Source organism: Macrobrachium nipponense, chromosome 16, assembly GCF_015104395.2.
Source record: "Macrobrachium nipponense isolate FS-2020 chromosome 16, ASM1510439v2, whole genome shotgun sequence".
NCBI classification, from domain to species: domain Eukaryota; kingdom Metazoa; phylum Arthropoda; class Malacostraca; order Decapoda; family Palaemonidae; genus Macrobrachium; species Macrobrachium nipponense.
Genome location: NC_087209.1, coordinates 55,225,370 through 55,248,997, shown reverse-complemented (window position 1 = coordinate 55,248,997; position 23,628 = coordinate 55,225,370). Strand labels below are relative to the sequence as shown.

The 23,628-nt window shown below is 39.0% G+C and overlaps 1 protein-coding gene across 1 annotated transcript in view; it reads left to right on the top strand.

Annotated features, from left to right (window-relative positions):
• The window catches only part of LOC135195701 (uncharacterized), a 249,855-nt gene that overhangs the window by 28,945 nt on the left and 197,282 nt on the right, over window positions 1-23,628 (top strand).

The window sequence follows — 23,628 nt, the reverse complement described above, 5'->3', positions numbered from 1 at the left end:
CAATTGAAACTAACAATGTATCTCCGAAAAATGACCTCACGTCACGGGCTTCAGACTCAAATTATCTTCCCTTCTATCCCACTCATTCCTAACAAAGTTACGTCTACCAGTTCCCTGCAACCTATCTGCTGGTCAAATTCCCTATGAGTCACTAAAAACCTACGCAAACAGTTCTGAGAGAGAGAGAGAGAGAGAAACGAAATTCAAATCCCGTCGCTATATGTCCTATAAAAACTTACGGCAGCGATGACTAACATCCAAAAGGGGAAAAAAACCCTTGGCACTGTTGACCGCTCCCATGACACCTGTGACATCTGTGGCTAATGTTGACTCCAAACAATTGTCTGCTGAACCCACACATACACACACACACAAGAGGAAAAATTCTAAGAGCTAACAAAGAAACCCAAAAACCCAGACTAGAAAAAGACCAGACAACCAAAGCCACAGGAGCTATAACTTTGTCCTGCTCGACACCTGCCATTAAGGGAACATCAGGATGTTGTCAAAACCTGACTTCGAAATCATAAGATGACCAAACACCCAGAATATACGCCAAGGTATTCTCCAAAACACAAGGAAAGCTTACACAAAAACTAAAAAAAAAAAAAAAAGATACAGGCACCATATTTATTTCCTCTTTGCCTAAAAGTAAAACAAAAATTGTTCCAAAACACCCTACGGGCGCAAATCATCTCCTCTCACACTCGTGACCTACACCAGCTAACAGCTGATTTCCCATATCAAGGCCAAGGCACTGAGTATGTGTTTTCAAGGCCAATTAGAGGAGACAACGAGGGAGAAAAAAAGGAAGGGAAAAATTCACCCCCTTAACCCCGTACAAAAAAAAAAAAAAAAAAAAACTCACCCTCCCTTGACACTATCCCCTGAAACACACAAGCCTCCCTTTGCTGGTTGGTCAGCGATAATAACGCTGAGCACGTGCAAGCACAAGAGTGAGGTCTGTTTTCAAGTCACAAAAATGCAACCTAAACCCCCTCGAGAGCTGAGCCCCAGTTACGAGACCTCCCCGACATGCATACATATGCGCCCAAAAATAAACTACATTGCCAATAAGCTTTTGATTAATGCATGCTGAAGTCAACACACATTAAGAACTTAATATATCCTGCTCACCTGAAAAAATGAGTAATGGAGAAAAAAATATTATCCAAGCTGTCCCTTTAATTCCAAAACAATTCACACAACACAAAAAAGTATTAGATGTTATTAAACTCTTACACCATCATCGAAAGAACAGCCTGGGATACTTCTAAACACGCTGACATCGACCCACTATCAATGCTGAATTTATAAACAGACGACGACACTCGTGTATGTAATTAGTCCAGGGCCCAGAGGGGTGAACCTGGTTTTGCCGGATAAAGTTTTTTTCTCTGCTGTTTTTTGCAGATTTAGGGGGGGTGCCCAGTCATATCCCTTGAGCATTTCGAGATATTAAGCCCTTTCTATCGGACACGTCCAGGTAATGAGAAAAAACTTCATATTATCATCAAACATCTTTTTTTCCATATTTTCATGTTAAAAATTCAGATCAAATGCACTCAGTTTATTGTCTGATATTTATTCATACAATATAATCAGCAACATCAAGTCTAGATGTAAACTATAGTGAATTAACCCTTTTCTAGTCATTTCAAGTAAGAGAAATCCGACAACTTTACTTTCGTGCAATATTTTTAACTGGCCGAAGAAGAATGCTAGCTATCTACATGGTATATGGAAGAGATCTTTTATTTTGAACCCTCTTGCCAACTATCTGATTCAAAAGTATCATTTAATAAGAACAAGAAGTCCTGAAATCTGTTGCCAGAAAGTCAGATTGAGAAACCCTGTCAATCTAAATTACGCATGGTGGCTAGTTCAGGCTACTGAAGTCTCGAACACCTGACACTGAAGCATGCACAAAACATGGTGCATGGTAAACCTTTAACCCTGCAACTGCATTTCTTGGTGCTACAAGGGTAATCAGTTTTGCAGCCACATTTGATCATTTCCAATATGTAGTCAGGGGCAGGCTTTGTGTTGTCTGGTAAAGTGAGGCATAGTGTCTTTTTTGCTGTGTTCCTCTTCCATCCGTATTCCTTCGGCCTTAACTCTGGGTTGGCATCGATTGATAGCCTTCAGACTGTCTGAAAATGTACCCTCTTTACATTTTCGATGAATGCCTCTACCATACAAGCAGTCTGGTGTGTGACATATCTCAGCTTTCATTGAACCCGTAACAAGCTGAAATGAAACGAGTGGCTTGAGCAATCACTTCTGGGAGGGATGCATCAACATTTCCGATAGCTGATAGGTCACATCCGTCTTTCAGGATTTTGACTACTGTTCCTTTACCAATGCCGAAGTAGCAAGCCGTGGTATCACATCGTGATAAAGCATGTGCTGGTAACAGGTTCTTCACAATGTTCCTATGCTGAGCCTGTGTCGCCTTGATGTCCAATATTGCCCTTTCCTTACTTGGTGATTCCATGTTAAATGGCACTTCCACTCCTGCTATTTGGTAGTGATACAGGAGCAGAACAAAAACATCAGTATCGTCAGAGATAACAGCAATTTGTCTGGCCTCCCAAACACAATGCAAAACTTGTTGGACTATGATTACATCAGCCTCTTCTTGGTGGGTTTCCAGATTGTACCGAGTCTCTCTTTCTTTGTTTCTGACTTGAAGGGGACAACTATCCTCACCTGTGACAACCAACTTGTGTTTTCTGGTACTCTGCAAATAGAACAGCCCATCTTGAGTCAGCTCATCAAATAGGATTTGAATCAGCTGTTTCTTGTTTACAACTGAAGACAGGACAACCTTCTGGACAGGCATCCATCTGGATGCTGCTTGGGGTCAAGGGGATCCATGCTCGAGTCACTTTTACTTCTAAGTCCATCCTTGTCCTTTCTATCAGCTTGACTTGCCCTCCTCTTTGTGGTGCAACTGGATCCTGCTGTCCTCCATCTCCTCTTCCATTTCTAGCATCTGGGATTCCATCCTGCAGCAGATGTGACGACTAAGTGCCCATATTTTCAGTGCATTCTGCTTAAGTGTTATGCCTATGATCGCTCCTGAACTATGTCTGTACCTCATGAAGGTCGATTCTATGAATTGGTCACTCCAGAGTCCATTTCAAATACCATGTACAGACGGCCAACGAAGAATTGGCGTAGTTTCTTAATTCATTGTTCGTTATGGAAATATTGCCATATGCAGGTGCCAGATTATTTACTTAACCAAAATAACATTTCCTTTCAAAGGTGCTATACTTGAAATGAATTACATTAGAACTGAGTAGACTTATTACATGTATTAAAGATAATTATTTTGCAAAGTAAGGAAAATATATACCGATGGGTCCACGATTTCTAATTTTATTCTCAACTCTAGCTTCGTGACAGCATACCGAAGGATTTTGAAGTTGGCTTTGCTGCCGCTCGAGTCTTGACTCAACTTATCGTACTGCACTGGGGTGTTGTCATTTCGTCTCCTACAGCCGATAAATAATACATCAAGGCGTTAACATTCTTTGAAAACGATGTTTAGTTAAGCTAATTTTGTCCTTGATCAATAAAATAATTTGCATGACACATTTAGGCGGCCTAAACTGGACTTCTGATTTTCTCACATGATTTGCCTAGGTCTATTTTCAGCAGTATACTCTCTCGGATACGTAATATTAATGAATATTTAAATCGACAATATATATAATATATATAGATATATATATATATATATATATATATATATATATATATATATATATTTGACTATTCCCGTTATTCTTGTTTTATTAGCCATGTTCGCCTTTAGTCTTATCATTTTCATAATTGCTTAACATAATTAACTCAGACCTAGCAATTCAAAGTCAAAAAGCAATCATAAAAAATCAAACGAATATAATTCAGTCCTATTTTTTATCGAATTCCTTGCATATCATCCCGTTTCATTTGGACACCTTGGAAAGCTGTGGGAGTCAAAACTGACGAATACATTAAGAAAGGCTTACTTTCCTTAAAGCTTTCTTAGGTTGATGTTTTTGTAGCTATTCATTTCTTCTAAATAGAAATTAATTCAAATTAGTTTCACATGTATACCTACTAGACCTACTACCATAAGCATATTATAAGCAGCTGAAATGATAAGAAATATGAAAGGTGACGTTCTCGTTTGAGTCTATTTCATATGTTTTTTTTTTTTTTTTTTTTTTTTCTTTTTTTTTTCAAGAAAAGCCTACTGCTTTAATCAAGAATTGCTCTTTGAAGGCTACAGGATGTAACACGAGTGTATGCACATATTTTGGGGAATGAAAGATAAAGTTTCTTTGAATAGAAAATATTTTATAAACATGCATTTTAAGGAGTCCGTTGTCGGTGCGGAGAATTTTAAAATAACAATTATCATTAGTGATGCTTTCACGAGATGGAGTTCTCAGTGAGAACTGAGAAGTCGGATCTAGTCGCCTGATGTAGAAGAAGCGGAGGTGGCGTATAGGAGTGATGGAGGGATTAGGCCGAGGTTAATAAAGTATCTCCTAATAAAATGTATTCTTTAGGTTTGGAATAAAAAAAATGCATGCATCATTGAAACTGTTTCCCTACCTATCCGTGGTATTCACTGGCCACCGATAAAAAACAAAACAAAAAGAGTAAGCCTAACTGAATCTCTCATCCATCAAAGATACGTTTGCTTATTCATTAGACTTATTCATTAGACACCTATCAAAGATTTCAAGTGGAGATTTAAAAATCTCTTCCTCTCCATCTAAAGTATTCATCAGACACCAGTCATAAGCGTAGAGCTAGTCATGATTCCTGGTTCAGCAATGTCGTGACGATGCACTAGAATTCAAAATACACAAATGAATGTTGCTCAGGAACGTTTGCACTACTGTATTGACTTGCTCTATTGAGGTGCTTTTAGGTGTTCCACCTCTAGGCCCATGCTCTAAATTTTGCCGTTCTTTAAACAATGTTATTCATCTCTGTATGATTCTCTCTGGTTTATTAAGCTTTCTTGATATCTCTCTAACAGGAACTTGCACCGAATGCAGTGCAATAATTGTCTCTCGTTCATCGAGGGATGTTTCTTAGACCGATAAATGACACATTGACATTAGATTCCCGTGCACATAACATCAAAAGCAATAGAGTGAGGTCGCCTGGTTCACACTGTTAGGATATCGTTATTTTTTCTTTTTGTTTTTAAATTTGATAGCATTTTGTGAGATTCCAATATTTCTGTAAAATTTAACAAATGGAATAGTTCAACTAACTTCAACTTAATATTGAAATGATAATTTAAGGAGTATGTTTATGCGATACTACTAGTGATAGGTGTCTTCTATCTATTTGGTAATGTATATCTATGGTTGTGATATGACGTTTTTTATCACTTCGTTTCGTTCACGTCAATTTTGCTATATGGAAAATAGTTTTACACAATAACATAACATAATGTTCTAAAGATATCAGCGACTGTTTTTAACGTCATTACATACGATTTCTTCCATCTTTGAAAAGAAAAATCGATAAATAAGGCATGAATCGTGCGTCAGGCAAGTGAACGAAAAATTATGAAACTCTGCCACGAGTTTTTTGGCCGACAGTACATGGCGCGTGATGTGTTGTCCTTTCAGGAAGAGGCGCTCAACATGAGATGGGAGTTTATCCATGGAATGGACAGTGTAGACTATACCGAGCATAATGGATGTGACTGGCTGCGAAATAATACGGAAGCATCTTTTGGAATGTCACTAGATGAAGAAGCCAGTCACCCTTGCGTTCAGCACTGATATATGTCATCTTCAGCAATACAGGCTTGACCAAGATCTCAACCCACAGTTTCACTGTCCTGCTCTCAGTGGCAATCTGACTAACGCTTTCATCATGTCATCTGCAGTTATGAAATGATGACCAATGAACAGGCTACGGATCACCTCCTCCACCATCATTCGAAGGGCATGAATGTTTTGAGGGAACTTTTTGCCACTTAGCATCTTAGGAACCCCTCCAAACACTTCTGAAAGAACATCAGAAAGCCCACTTTCAGTCATCAATGACTCAAAGGCCCCCACAAAGCTCGTCAGAGCATGAATCCCACCAAGACGAAGGTACATATCTTTGAAAGTTTCCGGCTAGTCCTATGAAATCTGCACAGCAACTCTGTAGAGTTGTTGGTCGCACGTCAAGACGCTGAATGTCTAGCCTGTTTGAGCTGTAAGTTCTTTCACCCTCATCATGGCGGTCAACATTGTATCTGGATCGGAGGGTTTCATGTCAATCAGAGGTAAGAAGACAGCTTTCGTCTTGGGCTATGGAAGATGACCCTGCTCCCTGCTAAGTTTTGTGTTGTACCCATGAAATTCTGGGCAGTCGTCCTTTGTAAGGATGTCCTGCAGGAAAATATGATTGGCCTCCAAAGCTCTCCTCTCAGCCATGGGTCTGTGGGCAAGTGTCTTCAGTGTTGGGACGTCCTTACAGCATGGGATCCCAGCATTTCGGGCTGCTTAGGTCCATGGTAATGGCGGATGTCGACATCATAAAGCACTTCAGAGGAATCATGTGGAACTCTTTTGATCCATGAACTGGCTGCTTCATCTTCCTCTGAGTGGATCTTGGCTGAGTACTGTGTGAGAAGGACAGCAAGTGAGTGAGTAGACTGCTTGCCATTTTGAGACAATATGTCAGCATCAAAATGATCTACTACCCCCTGAACTAAACCATCAGCAGCATTTGATATACATGACCTTGTTAAATCTGCAACTGCAACTTGAGCAGCAGAGTTTTTAAAACGCCTGTTCTCCTTGTACGAGCAACAAACACCGCACGAAAACATACTATTGATGCGCTTCTTTGACTCTCCCATCTTTCCAGCTAGGCCTATTTGCAAACAAGTTGCACGCGTCTTCTTAATAATACTGGTGACAATGGAGCTGATAAGTAATGCTGGAAGAGTATTATCAAGTTTGGGTGAAACCTTGCCTAACAACCGCAACAGAAATTCACTAGTCGACTCTTTGATAAGGTCCTTATTTATATTGAGACTACAGTGATCCTTGTTAATTTCAATGTTCTTCAGATCCTGAAGGATGTGGTTGCTTGCTTTTGTGAGAACTGTCTCTGTGCCATCCCATTTACAAGTCTAAGCATCTGAGAGGCACAACTGCGGAACGCAACTATTAGCAATACCAGGTGATGATAATACCAAGAGTTCATTACCAAATATCTCCTGTAGTCTGGAGACCAATGTCTTGTGACTGAGTTCAAATAGTTCTACAGAGTTCCACATTTGTGACCTGTCATTTTTCAGCATTTTTCAGCATTTGAACAACATATGATAAAGGACTATTTTCATCGTTCGTTAATTCCTTGCTTGAGGAAGGTGTCTCCCCAGGTGGCGCCCTGAAGGAAGAAAACCTCTGTCGACAGTCAGCATGACATCAAGCCTCTTCAGCATGCAAATCACATAGTACCCTGTCAAGACGATGCTGGACAATCTTCGCTGAATCATCATTTCGCTGGAGACAGAGTTCTATGAGAGACTGTTTCTTGTCAATCCCTCTGAAGACGTACGCGTTTCTCCATCTGTTGGGGTTTTTCTTATCCCTGTCAATATTACATGCCTCCCCACAAAATATACAGTGCTTCTTGAAGTTGAATGTTTCTGGAGCATCTCCAGAAAATGAACGCCTTGTGATTTTACGAGGGATAGAGGAAACAACATCTCCACCACATTGTTTATGACGGTCTGTGTGAGTCCTTGAGGTGTATCGTGAAACACAACTTTTGTGGCACTTCAAAGTGAATCGATCGCTTTTCTCCACTTCATTTTCTAGCTCGAAATGTTTTTCATCACCATATATTTTACTGTGCTGGATTATGTTCATTATTCTGACGGCTCCAGCACAAACTTCCATCTGAAGTAGCACTCATTGGGGTCTCGTTCCATGACTCACAACCAAAAAAAGAGCCAAATTTCTGTATATAATAAATAGTTTTCTTTTATCAATTTTATGGCTTAAAATATACGTAGTAAATATTTTGTAAAATATTAGTATACAGAAAGCAATAGGAAAATACCTAAACCCCAGGCAGATATAATTCAATGAGAAATAGAGAAAATTATTTTTTTCGATTATGGGCGTGTCCAACAATAATCAGATGGAAAGGGCTTAATATCTCGAAATGCTCAAGGGATATGACTGGGCACCCCCCTAAATCTTAAAGAGCTACTCCCAGGCTGCAAGAAACAGCAGAGAAAAAAACTTTATCCGGCAAAACCAGGTCTTTGCATTGCCAAGCTCCGACTGAATTAGCAAACTCTCGAAGGCTTCTCAGTGAACAAACCTGCTGACCCTAAAAAAAAATAAAAAATGTCCCCAATAAAAAACCACCGCTCCTAACACCTATACGAATCTCTAATTCATTTACACAACCAGTCTCTCCAGAAACGTGATCAAAAACACTGCCACCAACTGTTACAAGGGGGCAAACCCCCTTATAAACTCAAATCTGTAACCCATTCTCTTACACTCTCAGAGAGGACGCGTCATGTAAATCTTCTTCGAGGTACATTGCTAACGATGACACGAGCGGCAGCACTGAGTCTCTCTCTCTCTCTCTCTCTCTCTCTCTCTCTCTCTCTCAACCAGACTATCCTTTCTCTCTATCAGCTGACCTCTCTCTTTATCTATCTCAACTCCAACGTAACTCACAAACCATAATTACCTAGGTGGTTAAATTAGATCCATAATTATCAAAAACATACTTTATTAAAGGATATGCAAGAGTCTAACCATCAGAAAAATTAGAGTAATTTAAAGGGGAACTTATGGTTAATAGCCATTAAATTTCGTCAAACAGAACTTTTAATAAGCTAAAAAATGAGCCATTGCTCAAATTTGTACGTAATGCCATTATTTTACAATTTAATTTCAAAGTAGCGCCGAGGTGCTTCAATGGAGAGCGCCATTTCTAGATTCGACCATGTTGCCATCTGGCGCCGATGACGTGGTGCTGCGGTCGCCTCAATAACGAGAGCAGCGAAGCACAACAATTGTAGAGCATTCGTCCTCGGTATTGTCCTCGTGTTTTAGGTCAATTGTCATTCAAATGGCGTCAATTATGCCAACGTGTATGGCGTTTGGTTGTGCCAATACTTCTGGCAAGTGTCCAAAAGGCATATCATTCCACAGGATTCCGTCAAATAGAGAGAAATCAAGCCACTGGCTGATGGCTCTTCGAAAGGAGGATATCAATATCAAATCTTTTAACCTAGGACGCAAACCATTGTCTGTTCGGACCATTTCTTGCCAACAGATTTAAAATATGACATTAGGAGCAGGGTATTAGGTATGGCTATGAAATTTATTTATATATGTTTGGAAACTTAATTTCCCTCTAAACAGACCACGGCACCGACAAAGATAGGGCGGCTATCTACCACTATCTATCTATGGTGCCTCCACTTGTATGCATTTGAATGGAAATTTATTCCTGTCAATTGCCATGTGCGTGTTGTGATTGGGTGAACGGCAGTTTTCTAAACGTATGTGTGTGTGTGTGTGTCCATGAATTGATGAGGGCCTTCACTTAGTCCTTTTTAACTAGTTTAATTAATGGGGTTTTAGAATTTAGGGCTGTATATGCCTTACTAGCCATACTTCAGGCTACTTCTTTATTTACCATTTCAATCATATATTTTCAGCTGCCAAATACAAAGCAAAAAGGATAGTATCTAAAGATGCTGTTCCCTCAGAATAGTTCCGCCTGTCTGAGCCGACAGCTACATGACGTCTCGCATAGCAGATGAGCCACACAAAATGGCGGCGCCATGGTGCAATAGGAGATTGGTTGTAAGAGATAAGAAAACGCCCCTTTCAAAAATCTTTTTTCACCAGGGGTACTTAAATAGAATAATACTACATATGGAGCAGCTAAAATGCAACCATAAGTTCCCCTTTCTCATAGATACATAGAAAACAGATACATAGAACTAGATACATAGAACTAGATCCATAGAAAACAGACTGTTTCAAACCAGACCTAGTTAACTGAAGCAAACCCATTAATAAAACAGTAAATAAGATTTCTCTCTTCAAACCCAAATACATATTCTCTCCATAAAGTAAAAAGGTTACGTAGTACAAAAGTCTTTTCACGCCGTAATATACACGGGCTTATCAAAATTGGTAATTGTTCGGCTCACAAAGGCCGTCAGACTGACAGAATTCCTGTCAAAAGAAACACGCTCTCATTAACATACATCGTGACTGAAATAATAATGCATTTAATAAATGGGTTATCACAAACAAAATACAAATAAATTTTGTAAATCAAATATGAGAGAAAAAGCTCCTCTGTAATTGCTCGACGCAGCAGATATCCCAGACAGTTCAAAGTACTGAAAAGAGAAAGTAGTAGTGAAAGTTTTCAATGACTCACCTCTCAAGTCCATTTTCCACAGTCCCCATAGTTGCACTGCCCCATCTCTCCGGGAATCAGTCTTACATCGCAGTATACTATAAATTCCGTCGATACCTCTCATCAAAGGGTATATCTCAGCATACATACTAATGTACAAACGAGTTCATTACACTAGAAGAGTTCGTGACTTCTTATACAGTTAATAATCCCACCAATGAAATCTAACTAAAACCAGAATCGGAAGTGTACCTACTTTTGCCAATGCACAAACACACAAGCGACCTCTCTTGCCCTTATTCGCAGCTTGAGACAGCAATCTTCGAAAAATGATGCGTCTACATTTCAGGAGCCCACTCTGCTTCCTTGGGAGTCAGCGATGACGACTACAAAAAAAAGTTCTGACACTCTCCACATTGCAACAAAATAAAAATATGCATATGCAAGTTAATAAATGACATTTACAATGGTGTTTATTTTCACAATACTATTTCATATATATTTTGCACCTGTATTGAACAATTCCATATCTATAGAAGCAATCCAACCTGACAACTTTCCATTAGTAAAATGATAATGTGTATAATAATATATCCCCATTGAACCATCAATACATCAAAATCATGGAATCAGGTAATATGGAAACATTCTTTCATTTGAGACTGATACAAAATTGATGAAAGTGAGTATTTCATATGTTCAAGTATCTAGTTTGAGAGACATATTTTTGACAGTAATTCATGTTTGTATGAACAGAGCATTGAAGTGCATGACCCATTGCATCCACACAATGTAAGCATATTATCTGGGAGTGGTTTCAAACACTTCTGGGGAAGAAGAATTCCATCTGGATTCCTCCAACAATAATTGGATGGTTCGAGAGCACAAGGGTCCTCATCAAGCAAGGGGAGTGCATTTCATTTCTCATGAAAGGCCCTTTTCAAATGCCCCCTATAACAATTGATGTTGGTGGCAACACATTCAGGCCTATCACAGAAATTTGATGCAACTACTCTCAGCTCATCAAATGAAAGGGATGTTGTTTCCTTCTGGTCCCAGCCCAAACATGCACAAGATAAAACTCTGTCTCAGAAAGAATGTCTGATTCTCCAAATCCAGATAGGTCTGGTAGTGGCTGACTCACTATAGCAGAGTGCTTTGTCCCAACCTTGCTGAGAGCATCATTTCCTGTCAATGTATGCACTTTAATTAGAATTCGACAGGTTTCATCTCCTAGTTTTTGATGAAGGGTGTGAAGTGGAACCATTCTTTGTTTTTTGCTAGCTCTAAACTGAACCCAAAGCTCCTGTAACCCACCATCTTTAAACACACAGATATACCACAACAGTAGAACAACAGTGTCAGTATCATTGGACATTATTATGGCTCTGTTACATCCATGTTTAACTGCCCATTGTACATGAGGAATGCTAGATCACTTGCAGATAAGTCACAAACTTTTATTCGTGCTGATACCAATTACCAACTCCTCATTGATTATCATTCCACTAAAAACAACATCTCTCAGATCACGTTCTCCCACATGCCATACAAGCAGTTGTAGATTTTGTTTGTTGAGACTTGAATTCCAGAACTTTTCTCGTTGATGCGGAATGGGCACCGATTCATTCAAAGCTGACAGGTCAACAGAACCTTCCCTCCTAGACCTACAAGTGCACTCTCCATCCTTTGTTGAACAGTCAAAGTAGCTGTCAAATATAATGTGAGTCATTGTTTGTTAGGACTGTTTCTTGGCTTTTATAAGTACTTAACTGATTACACCACCAAAGTTTTGAAAATACACATGAAATCAATGAAAATGTCTGTTTGTTGAGAATTATTTGGAGAATATTGATAGTTATCCGAAGTTAGAGTTTTTTCCCATTTCTGTCATCAATTGTGCTTTCTGAGGTTTAGTTGTAATATCTCTATCAAAGAGTGGGCTTGATGTAAGAAGATCGTGACTGAACACCTCATCTTGAGATATGCAACGCAGAAGTGCAATCTCCACATCTGTGTGCTGATGCAGTTTCCCTCAGAGTTAGAAGCTTGGCTTATTTGGATCTCGGCTTTATTAGGAAGGTACTGTGTATTAAGTGAAGGGAAGTTTACCTTTGATATTGTCTCGTTGATTTTTTTTAACTTAATCACATACCTCTCATTTCGGAAACTGATGTAAGCTACTATTCCATTCTCCAATGCTTTTAGGAGTCTTACCCTAACTGAGTTACTTGCAGTAACTCAGAAGTGCAATCTCCACAACTCTCTGTGCTGCTGCAGTTTCCCTCACAGAGTTAGAAACTTGGCTTATATGGATCTTGGCATTATTAGGAAGGTACTGTGTATCAACTGAAGGCAAGTTGATTTTCTTTAAATTAATCACATACCTCTCATTTTGGAAATTGATGTAAGCTACCATTACATTCTCCAATGCTTTTAGGAGCCTTACCCTAACTGAGTTACTTGCAATTTGCTTTGTTACAAAATTGGTACTTTTGACGCTGAAATGATGAATGGGTTTCCTTGCTCATGGACAAAGTCTAACAGCTTCTTCACATTTCTATCAAATATCAATCCATTCTGGCCTGACAGATCATGTTGTATTGATGTGTCCAGATGATCCATGAGGTGTGCACTTGTGAGGGAGTGGAGGAAATTTGCTATTGCAATGATTTCATGAAATAAAAGGCCATACTCAGCCACAGAAGCAATATTTTCAGTCATTCCTACAACTACATGACCACTGGGACCCTTTGAGAACCGGTTCATGGATTATTCCAACTTCATATCCCCTGCCACAGCAGAAAATACTGCTCCTGGTCGATCCTTTGCAACAAAATGTCCTGTGCAGAATTTTTGTACAATGTGAGATGTGTGATTTCCAAAACCTTGATTCTCTCCAGATACCAAGAGGCAGTTGATTGCATCAAACTCACAAAGAATGCCCATACTATTCTCTACTGATCCTACATGCAATGCCCAGTTCCCACCTCGGTCTGCAGCAATTAACTGTTTGATGACAGGAACAACTTTTTAAAAATTCATAAAATAATGACAATTCAGACTTTTCTTGACACTCTTGTAAGAATGTTTAAAACTGCTGATAGAGTTCATCACTATTAGCCACCATATTTTCAAACATAGGAACACATTCATGGCGAGTTTTAGACAGCAACATAGTCTTTAAATCAATAGCTGACTAAACAATAGGAAGTACCTTTACAGAATGAAACATTCCCAACATTAGAAAGAGATCATCAAATGTGTTAGGCTCATCCATGATATGCAATCTTGATTTAGTTGTCTTCTACATGGCTGAAAGTTAGTGAGAGCTTAATGAACAGTTGCATACTCTGTGACAGGAGATGGAACTACAGGTAGAAAACCTACTCTAATTAAGGGCACTTGTGATGTTATTAAGGCATGTATCCCACCCCATGGTGGTAGCTGACCAGGCTCAGCTATGGAATGTGGGATCCACTTCGCACCATGGATAATATTATAAACTCCTGTTTTTTATACTGTTCAACTCCCTCTAGAACATTCTCCTTCACATCAAGAGTCATGTTTTCTGTAAGGGGGAAGTCAGGAGAAAGTCTAGGTTTTATTGCTGGCTTAGGATGACTAGGAACAATCTGACATGGAAGTTTATCTTTTGAAGGATGTGAGGACTTTGATAGGTTTGTGTTTGATAAAGCTGGTTTGGGTTTAGGAGACTTCGTTGTTTCTTGGTACAGCACTTGGGCTGTGTAATGTTCACTTTCTGTTCCTGAAATGGGTGAAATCTTCAAAATCTTCATTGTCAAATGCACCAAATGCTCAGCCATCATCAGAAAAATACTTGGAATTGGTACCCCATCCTACCCTGATGACTGCAGAGTGTAAGCACACATGAGGTTTGCAGAATGTCCTTAATTATTGTAGATTGTTGACACACCTATTCGATTTAATGTTGTGATAATCTCTCTGCTTTGTTTTTCCATAGATTTTATGACCAAGCATAGCCTGTAGGGGTGTTTTCCTGCGACCACAATGTACAGAGCTGTAAGCAATCTGAATGTGACAGTTTATTTGTTCATGCCTATTATTGAGAAAATATTCTCCTTCTTGGTCACTAAACATTTCAGTTTTACCTTCATAAACACATTCTACATCCTCTTTCTTAGATACAATTTTCATTGTTTCAGTCTTTGCCAAGAGAGATTTGGGTATATTGTATATTGCTAAATAAAATGTTAACCAATCATCAGGTTCTGGGGTGTTTTCCCATGTATTTTTAAGCTCATTTAAATCACAAATCTTATCATCAAGTTCATAATCAAACTGCTTTGCACTTTTGTTTAAGGACTCCCCAACTTGTCTGAGCACATCCAGATTCTTAACCTTTGCAGCTAGATCTGCAGCAGTAATGTGCAAGGCAAGAAACAGTTTGGCTTCATTTTTTCTAAGATTGGGAGCAAATTAAATTTTCGCATCATGATGATTTTATATCTGAAAATCTAGTGTGTCATCTACATCACACATACTCATTCGTATGTCTGCAACAGTAAAGCCATACCCACGTTGTAAGAGGGTCGATGTGTTCTAATGTTTTTACAAAAAAGATATTGCTTAACTAAAGCACAGTGGTACCTCGTTTTTCATACATAATGCATTCTGGAACCTCCTACGATATCCAAAACGTATGAAAACCGAAGCAATAATATCCATAAGGCATAATGTAAATAGTATTAATGCATTCCAGACCCTCCAAAATATTAACAAAAAATACATTTTACAGGGAATAAACACAGTTTTACATACAGAAAACGATGAGAAATAAATATAAATGAATAATGAAATGAATAATAAACATTTAACATCACTCTTACCTTTATGGAAGACTCTTGTTAGCATATGGAAGATGGAGAGGGGGGGAGAGGAGGAGGAGAGATTACTTTTTGGAAGGCGATACCCCCTCCAGAAGGACTTCAGGTATCAAGAACCTAGCTGGGGTTACTTCTCTACGTTTTTTAGTGGCATTGTCTGAGGTTACTTCCCCACTTCGTTTTTCACCGACACTAGGACCAGCTTGAGAGTCACATATAACAAAACTGTCCAGAGGCATTTGTTTCTGACATCTCTTTAAAATTTGCCTGAAATGGTACAAAGTGTTGTCATTAAACAAGTTAGAGACATGGATTGCAACGTCTTTGCTAGGATGATGTATCTCAACAAAATTTTTTAGACCACACCACTTGGAAAACATTTCTTTAATCACTCCTCCTTGGATTCCTCATCTGCAGTCTGTTGCTGTTCCTGCTGAAGGTCTTGCAGCTCCTCAGTGGTTAGCTCTTCTCTGTGGAAATCCACTAGCTCTCCCACACCCTCACTGCTCACATCCAAGCCCATGGACTTTCCCAGAGACACAATAGACTCCACAACAGACGTAGGGTCGTTGAGGTCAGCCTTAAACCCTTCAAAATAATTCTTGAGATACACTCCTACCACAATCTTCTCCAAGCAGAGTTCATTGTCCTGGAAGTCATCCCTGCCAAGCCTTATCTATGACTTATGCAATTAAAGATATTGAAGTAATCCTTCAAGAACTCTCTTAGGGTCAATTCAGTGTCTAAGGTCACTTCAAAGCACCTTTGGAGCAATGCCATTGTGTAAAGTTTCTTGAAATTCGAGATGATTTGCTGGTCCATGGGCTAGATGAGAGGAGTGGTATTAGGGGGGCAAGAACTTAACAGTGATGAATTTGAATTCGTCTAACAACTGGTCTTCCAAACCAGGAGAATGCACAGGAGCATTGTCCATTACCAGGAGGCACTTGAGGGGCAATTGATTTTGTTGAGGTATTTTTTCACGCTTGGGCCAATAACTTCATTTACCCACTCAACGAAAATTTGCCTCGTGACTCATGCTTTCTTATTGGTCTTCCACATCACAGGCAATTTATTCTTGATCAGACTGGTTTTCTTGAGCACTTGGGAAGTTTCAGAGTGATACACAAGTACAGGCTTCACTTTGAAATCATTGCTGGCATTCCCACAGACCAAGAGTGTTAGCCTATCTTTCACAGTCTTGTGACCTGCAATGAACTTTCCTCCTGCGTGATGTAGGTCCGTTTTGGCTTTTTTTTCCCCAGAACAGGCTTGTCTCATCACAACTGCAGACCTGTTGTGGGAGGAATCCTTCAGCCTTAAGATACTCGTTGAATTCACCAACGAATTCTTTGGCAGCCTGTTCATCTTAGCTCGCAGCCTCCCTTGCCGTACAACACTATGGATGCCCGTACGCTTTCTGAGCTTTTCAAACCAGCCTCTGCTGTCTTTGAAATCACTAAGAGTAGCACTTATTGTTGGCATTTTCTTACTTAAATCAGCATGCAACATCCTTGCTTTCTCACAAATTATTGCCTCAGACACACTATCCCCTACTAACTGCTTTTCATTGATCCACACCAACAACAGCTTTTCAACATCTTCCACTAGCTGCAATCTCTGTTTCGATAATGATGTAACCCCTTTTACAATATCAGCTGCCTTGATTTTATGTTTTTTTGCTAGGATAGAGCTGATTGTGGACACTGACTTACCGTACATCCTAGCGATATCAGCTACATGTGCACCACTTGTACACCACTTTCATACTTTGCTACAAGTTCTTTCTTAAATTCAATTGTATTCCTTGCCTTTATAATGAAAGGCTGGCACTTGCAACTTTTTTTGGCCCCATGCAGTGACGTACTAAATGGGAGGCGAGGGGGGAGGGGTACTCCGCCCCGGGTGACAGCTTGATGGGAGGTGTCATAAAGGCTTATAGATTATATCCAATTCCTCCGTTTGCATGTATTACAAGTGTTAAGAATGAAATGTCAATGTACTATTATTGTTTAAGTATTACAAGATATCAACCAAAAAAGCTATATATTCATTCCTTATCAAAATTCTCAAGTTATTGGGCTGGTGCAGGGAGGGGGGTGCAAGGAATATTAGCCTGGAATAACCCGTCCTGGGTGCCAAATAGTCTAGGAACGCTTCTGGCCCCATGATGGCTACTATGTAATGATTTTTTACGACAAAATTGGCACAAAACACAACAAACAAGTGTGGTGATGCGGGCTACAAGCACGGAAATGCTTGCTCAGCGAGAAACAAAGCCAGAATGGGTCAGGAGAGAAAACGGGATGCTTTGTTTGGGCGCTTCATACGGGGCCCAGTCACGCGCTGGGCCTGTGGGCCCCTGATGGAGCGTTTCTGAGTGTACAAAAACTGTGGAAGCGTACAATAACAGACAAAATTTCCGAGAAAAAAAGTCTACAAAAACCGAAACATATGAAAAGAGAGGCGTACGAAAGCCAAGGTTTGACTGTACTAAATTTGAAAGTTTCATCGAGATAACTACTGCAGCTTTGTGTCTCTAGTTCATATCTTCTAATGTAGTGCATAAGACAGGCCTTGTGGTGGTAAATATCTGCAGCAAAAATACCATTTATACAATTTAATTCAGCAACCCTGCTATACACTTCATCTTTGAAATGTCTAGTAGAAATAAAAAATGTTTCGGCGGCATTTTGCTCACTAATTCGAAATTTGTCTCTTAAAATTACTTGATTAACTTTAATCCTTAAACTACCAGATAAAATACAGTGCATTTGATTAGTTTAAGGTCGTTTCTCTGACTGGGTAAAATTTTCCCTTTGCCTAACATCAGTGTGATGTAACATGTTAGAAGATGTTTAATTTTCAGCTTCGCATGAAGTTTCTGCATCACTGGTTAAAGGCTTTGCATCATCTTCTATTTGTTGTTTAAGTTTTTTCTGTATGTGTGTGGTACCACTCGAAACACTTGTTGTTGTTATATACACAAGATATAGCTCCCTCCTCTGCTCTTTACAGTCTTTTAGTAACAAAGTCATTTCATATAGCATGCTCCTACGTCCAGCCTTGGATGGATGCAAGTTTTTTTTTTTCATGCTTCTGGCACATAATGCATCTGAAAGCATCAAATTAATTTGAGGCATATTCCATCAACAGTATCCCTCGTTGATGTTCTTGTTGAGAAGGCTTCCGGTAATGACATCGGTTATAGCTACCAAACACGTCTACAAAACAGAAAATTGCCCACTATTGCAGTCCTCTTAAGATATTGATTAATCAGATATATTGGAGACTTACTGCAAATTTTTCCAAGGATAAAGCAACAAAATACAATATCATAAAGCACAGATAAACTTCCGTTTGCATGATTAAATCCATGCACTACAAGACCGAATAATAAAGTTGATAACTCCGACCTCTGAACACGTAATTACCCATTTCATATCCGAAGTGTGCTTGAGATTAGTGTTGCCAAAATATTCACATATCTGTAACTCCTGCAGAAAAACTTGCTTAAGAAATTTATTCCATGTGCAGAAATGAGTAAAAACCGGCATTTCACATAGTGCTCTGCTGTGAACGGTAGTGGGTACCAAATCTAGTATTCAGTATATCCCATTTCTGGCCGCCATCTTGGACTGTCACCCCTAGCGGCCATTTGCCCCAGTTTTGCAAAAAAGCACTCGTCATTTTTCTTTAACCTGAACCAATATATGTATTTTCAAAGTCTGAAGTCGAAATTAGGGGACATTGAAATGTATACAGGCTTAACTGCCAGGGCCTGGACTACAGGCAACATTGTATCATTCACAAACTTTAGCCATACTGCTAGAATTGAAATGGCCAGAGGAACCTCATTTAACAGCACTGTAGGTTGTGATATCAACGATGGGCTAAAAAGAAGGGGGCCCTTCTTTCTGCTGCCCGGCCACGGCCACGGCCACGGCCACCTCCCGCCGCCCCCGCCCCCCTCCCCCAACCCTAACCGTTATTTTATTCTATGCTAAAATTTTGCACAGCATCGAACTTCTGCTATCATTCCATTCTTAAAAATATTGCAGATCAAAGGAAAAAACACACCTTTCTCTCGCACCCTATTAAATTTGACTTTTGGAATTCTCAACTTTTCAAGTTTTCAATTTGGTAGATAAATTTTACCCGGTAGGTATATATAAAAGGTAAATTCTAAGTAAAAGTGTTTAGCCTCGATCTTACATTCATTCACATACACACACAAACACACACCAAGAAGATAAGAGCTTATTTCGACTTATGTACTATGGCTTGAGCCTCCCGTGATCAGACAGATTCACAGACACCATGATGGTCTAATAGAAAGTATTTTGATAATATTGAAAAGAAGGAATACAACTGGTCATAACTACCATAAGTTATAAACATTTGTTAATATAGTCTCCCTTTCTGAAATATTTTAGATAGTTTCTCTCTCCGAGAACCTGATATCTCGAATGATATATGAAGAAAATTATATCTAGATATGCGTGGTCTTGGTCTGATTAAACAGTGATGGGATTTGAATTCAGACACTGCTTATTTTACCCAAAGATGAGGAGCCGGAAATTCCTCCTCATGCTTTCACATATCGAGTCTAGATATTATTCGAGTCAAAATGAACCCACTATTACTATTGTGATGCCATGGAAAGGGTTTAACTAATGGCTAATGTAAGTAATAATGCTGGTGAGGGCAACGGAGAATTGTTCATCCATCATTCTTTTCATTTTTTTTTTCATTTGATCTGCAGTTTCAAACTTGCTGATTTCCGAAGCCGTTGAGATTATGTTCTAATTATGAACCAAAAATTCTTATTTACTGGAAGAAGATTATCTTTTGAAACGTTACATACCATATCCAATAGAACTGAGTATCAAAAGTTTGTCAGTCAGACGAAGGGTAAGAAGTAATTTGGATTAAGTTCGTGATCAGATGAAATAATGAACCCTAACGAGCCTGTCTTAACCACGGTGATGAAATAGGATGCGTTTTAATAATGGATGAAATAAAGAAATGCTACCGATCGTGAAACCAACTTTTACCGATATATTTGGGGTTTAGATCACAAACCCCTGCCATGGGAATTATTGGAATTTAGAGTGTCCAGAATTTTAGAGAAGAAGGAAGCTAGGAATTGCATGCCTTGAAAAGTTTTAGAAATCAAATGCAGTCGTATTACTGTATACACGCACGCACAGACAATTTTGTATACTACGTATATATGCAGATGTATGTGTATATATATATATAATATATATAGATATATATATATATATATATATATATATATATATATACACACACACACACACACACACACATATATATATATATATATATATATACATATTGTCATAGTTGCAGTGTCGGGTTAAATCAAAATTTCAAAATCCAAAATTTTGGAGTTTTCAAAATTATTCCTTATGTGCAATCTATGCTCTTGCTGACTAATGGCACGCAGACTATGAGCAGAATTATTTACCAAGATAAGGACTGAATATAACACGCACTCTGTTCATAAATTAATATAATTTCTAGAAGGGAAATCAGAAGATATACAATAACAGGGGCAATATCTGGCTCCGTAGCACTTATGATGTTACTTGTGTTATTCATAATAGCAAGGCAAAGTGCCACCAAATAGCAACCAAACACATCTCTTATAAGTTCAATAATGGACATAGGAATACGGATTAAGAACCAAAATGAGCAATTTACAGCAACACTACGCTGTGGAGCACTGTAACCGAGCTTAAGTGTTGCTGGCTTTCACAGATATAATTCCCAATATTGGCATTAGCATAGTTGAGTGAGTGGCATTGTTGAGCTACGGGGGCAGGCACACAACGGGACAGTCTACAGGAATCTGAAAAGTATTCTTATGTGAAATACTGGTATTGTAAAGGCAAAAGTTACTTGGTTAAATATAAGACTTCTGTAAAATATTAATTCTTCAATATTACATGAACTGCATTTAAGCTCAAACTTGAATCAAAGTAACAAGGTTCGATCAATGTTATCGTTATATCACACTAAACACTCACCGGTCTCATAGGGAGATTGAAACTAGGAATAGGAATGAGGTCTCATAGGGAGATTGAAACTAGGAATGGGGATGATGTGAGAAAACACAGTTGGAATATAAGAATGAGTGCTAGGAACAGGAGGTGAAGAGCTGACAGAAGAAATGTTCAAATTCAGTTACCTCAGTTCGTAGAATGGCAGGTGTAGTTCGTACCAGGTCGTCAGCCAAGGGACGTGGGTCATTTACAGAGCTTCACCGAAGACTTGAAAGATAATACTCCATCAATCAAGAACTAAGATAGGGGCGGCCGTCAGTCAGACTTGTAGGCAGAGTCCCAACACACAGTTAGTGGTTTCTTGAGATTACTAGCCACTTAAGCTTCAAATATGCTAAAATAACCTAATATTTATAAGAAATTTAGTTTTGTATTATAACAGCCATTAAGCTAACAGTAAAATAAAGACTACAAAGCGACTTCAAATTAAAAGTAAATCAAAATATACATAACAGTGAAATAACAGATGAAAAGCAAAACAAATATATATATATATATATATATATATATATATATATATATATATATATATATATATATATATATATATATATAATTGAAAAAATAAAAAAGAAAAGAATTTTGATGGACATACTGTTAAGAGGTTTGGTTGTTAACTGATGAAAAACAGAGAATAGTCAAAAGTATGTCAGCGAGAGAGAGAGAGAGAGAGAGAGAGAGAGAGAGAGAGAGAGAGAGAGAGAGAGAGAGAGATGTGTATAATAGGGGCAGCTGGGCGATACGAAATGGTGTGGAAGTAGTGTGGTTGCAGCGGAACCCTCCCTGCTTTCATTAATTAATGTAAGGCCTGCACAGCTGTGATACCTGGTTGGTCTGAGGAATGTTGCTTACATACCCCTGAAGTGCATGGGATTGGCTATCTGCCGAATTAAGTATGAAAGGCTCTTCACTTTGCAGGATGTTTATTTCATGAAGACAGCTAAACACTTCTTCCTTTCATTAACAGCCTGTAAGGAACTAGATCTAGTACCAAAGAAATTCCCTCATCACACTCCCTCTGTGAAGCAAGAAGAATATCCAACTGCGAGTGCGTTTCCAAGATGTGTTCCTCGTCAACATCAGTTGGAGCCAACAATGCTTGAGACAAAGGATCTTTACTGAAATAGAACTGACGAGGGTCATCTGAACCGTGGCTAGGGGTGGTTGCAGGGGCGGCTGCTGATTTACTCGGCTCCGAAACTACCTTCTTCATCACCACCTTCACAACGTTTTGGGGTATGATGGTCGAACAAAGGCCACAGTGAAAGCACATAGCAAGGAAAGCACAGAAGGTCGCTAAAGGTCAAGTTAGAGTGTTGACCTGGTGTTTGGGATGCTGCCTTTTATATCTGGAAACTCATCACGTACGTCGTAACGGACACCGTACGTCAAAATTGCTAACTATGTCTGCCGTAATCATATTACATCTGCCGTAATTACATTGCATCAGTCGAAAGGAGCAATTACACAGTCTCTTGTACATCGGAATGACATGGAAACTTTTGACAATTGTCGTGGCTCTGCCCTGACTACTAATTGCAGCAGCTAGTTATTGCAGTCATTCGGCAGACGTCGTAAAACTCGGCGACAGTATGAATGAACATGGAGACTTGACTGTAATTCGGCCGTAATTCAGTTGTAATACGGCTTTTAGGCGTTCACGGGCTCGAATTGCCGATGTGAGGCCCGGCCTTTACTGCCTCGACATTGCCTCTGTCTGCACCTTGCCCTCATCCAGAGAAGAGGTCCTATTCTTTGTATGAGCTTGTAGAATAAAGGTATTCAACCCAACAGAATGAGAGTAGGATAAACAAATAGACCTCATACTTTTTCAAATTTAGATGCATCATCATCTGTCAAATGATTTGAATATTCAGATCATCACACGACTCGTACAGGTTGAAAAGCCTTCTTAAGATTATTTTAATCGAATAACTCTTTGTGTGTATCTACCTGTCTGTCTATTTCGGTGGATATGAAAATTATACATCACTTACGCAGGCGTATGAAAGATGATAGCTAATAATCACGGGATATGAAAAATAAATAAAAAATACAAAGACATGAAACATTTAAAATACTCCAGTAGACCGGTAATGATGGTGTTTGATTTAGGCTAAGCTAAATACACAGAACTGTATCAGTTACGTCCACCACAATGCAGGGATGCTTCTTTAAATGTGGAGATTCATAGATTTGGTTTTCACGGATCGCAGTTACTTGAGGGC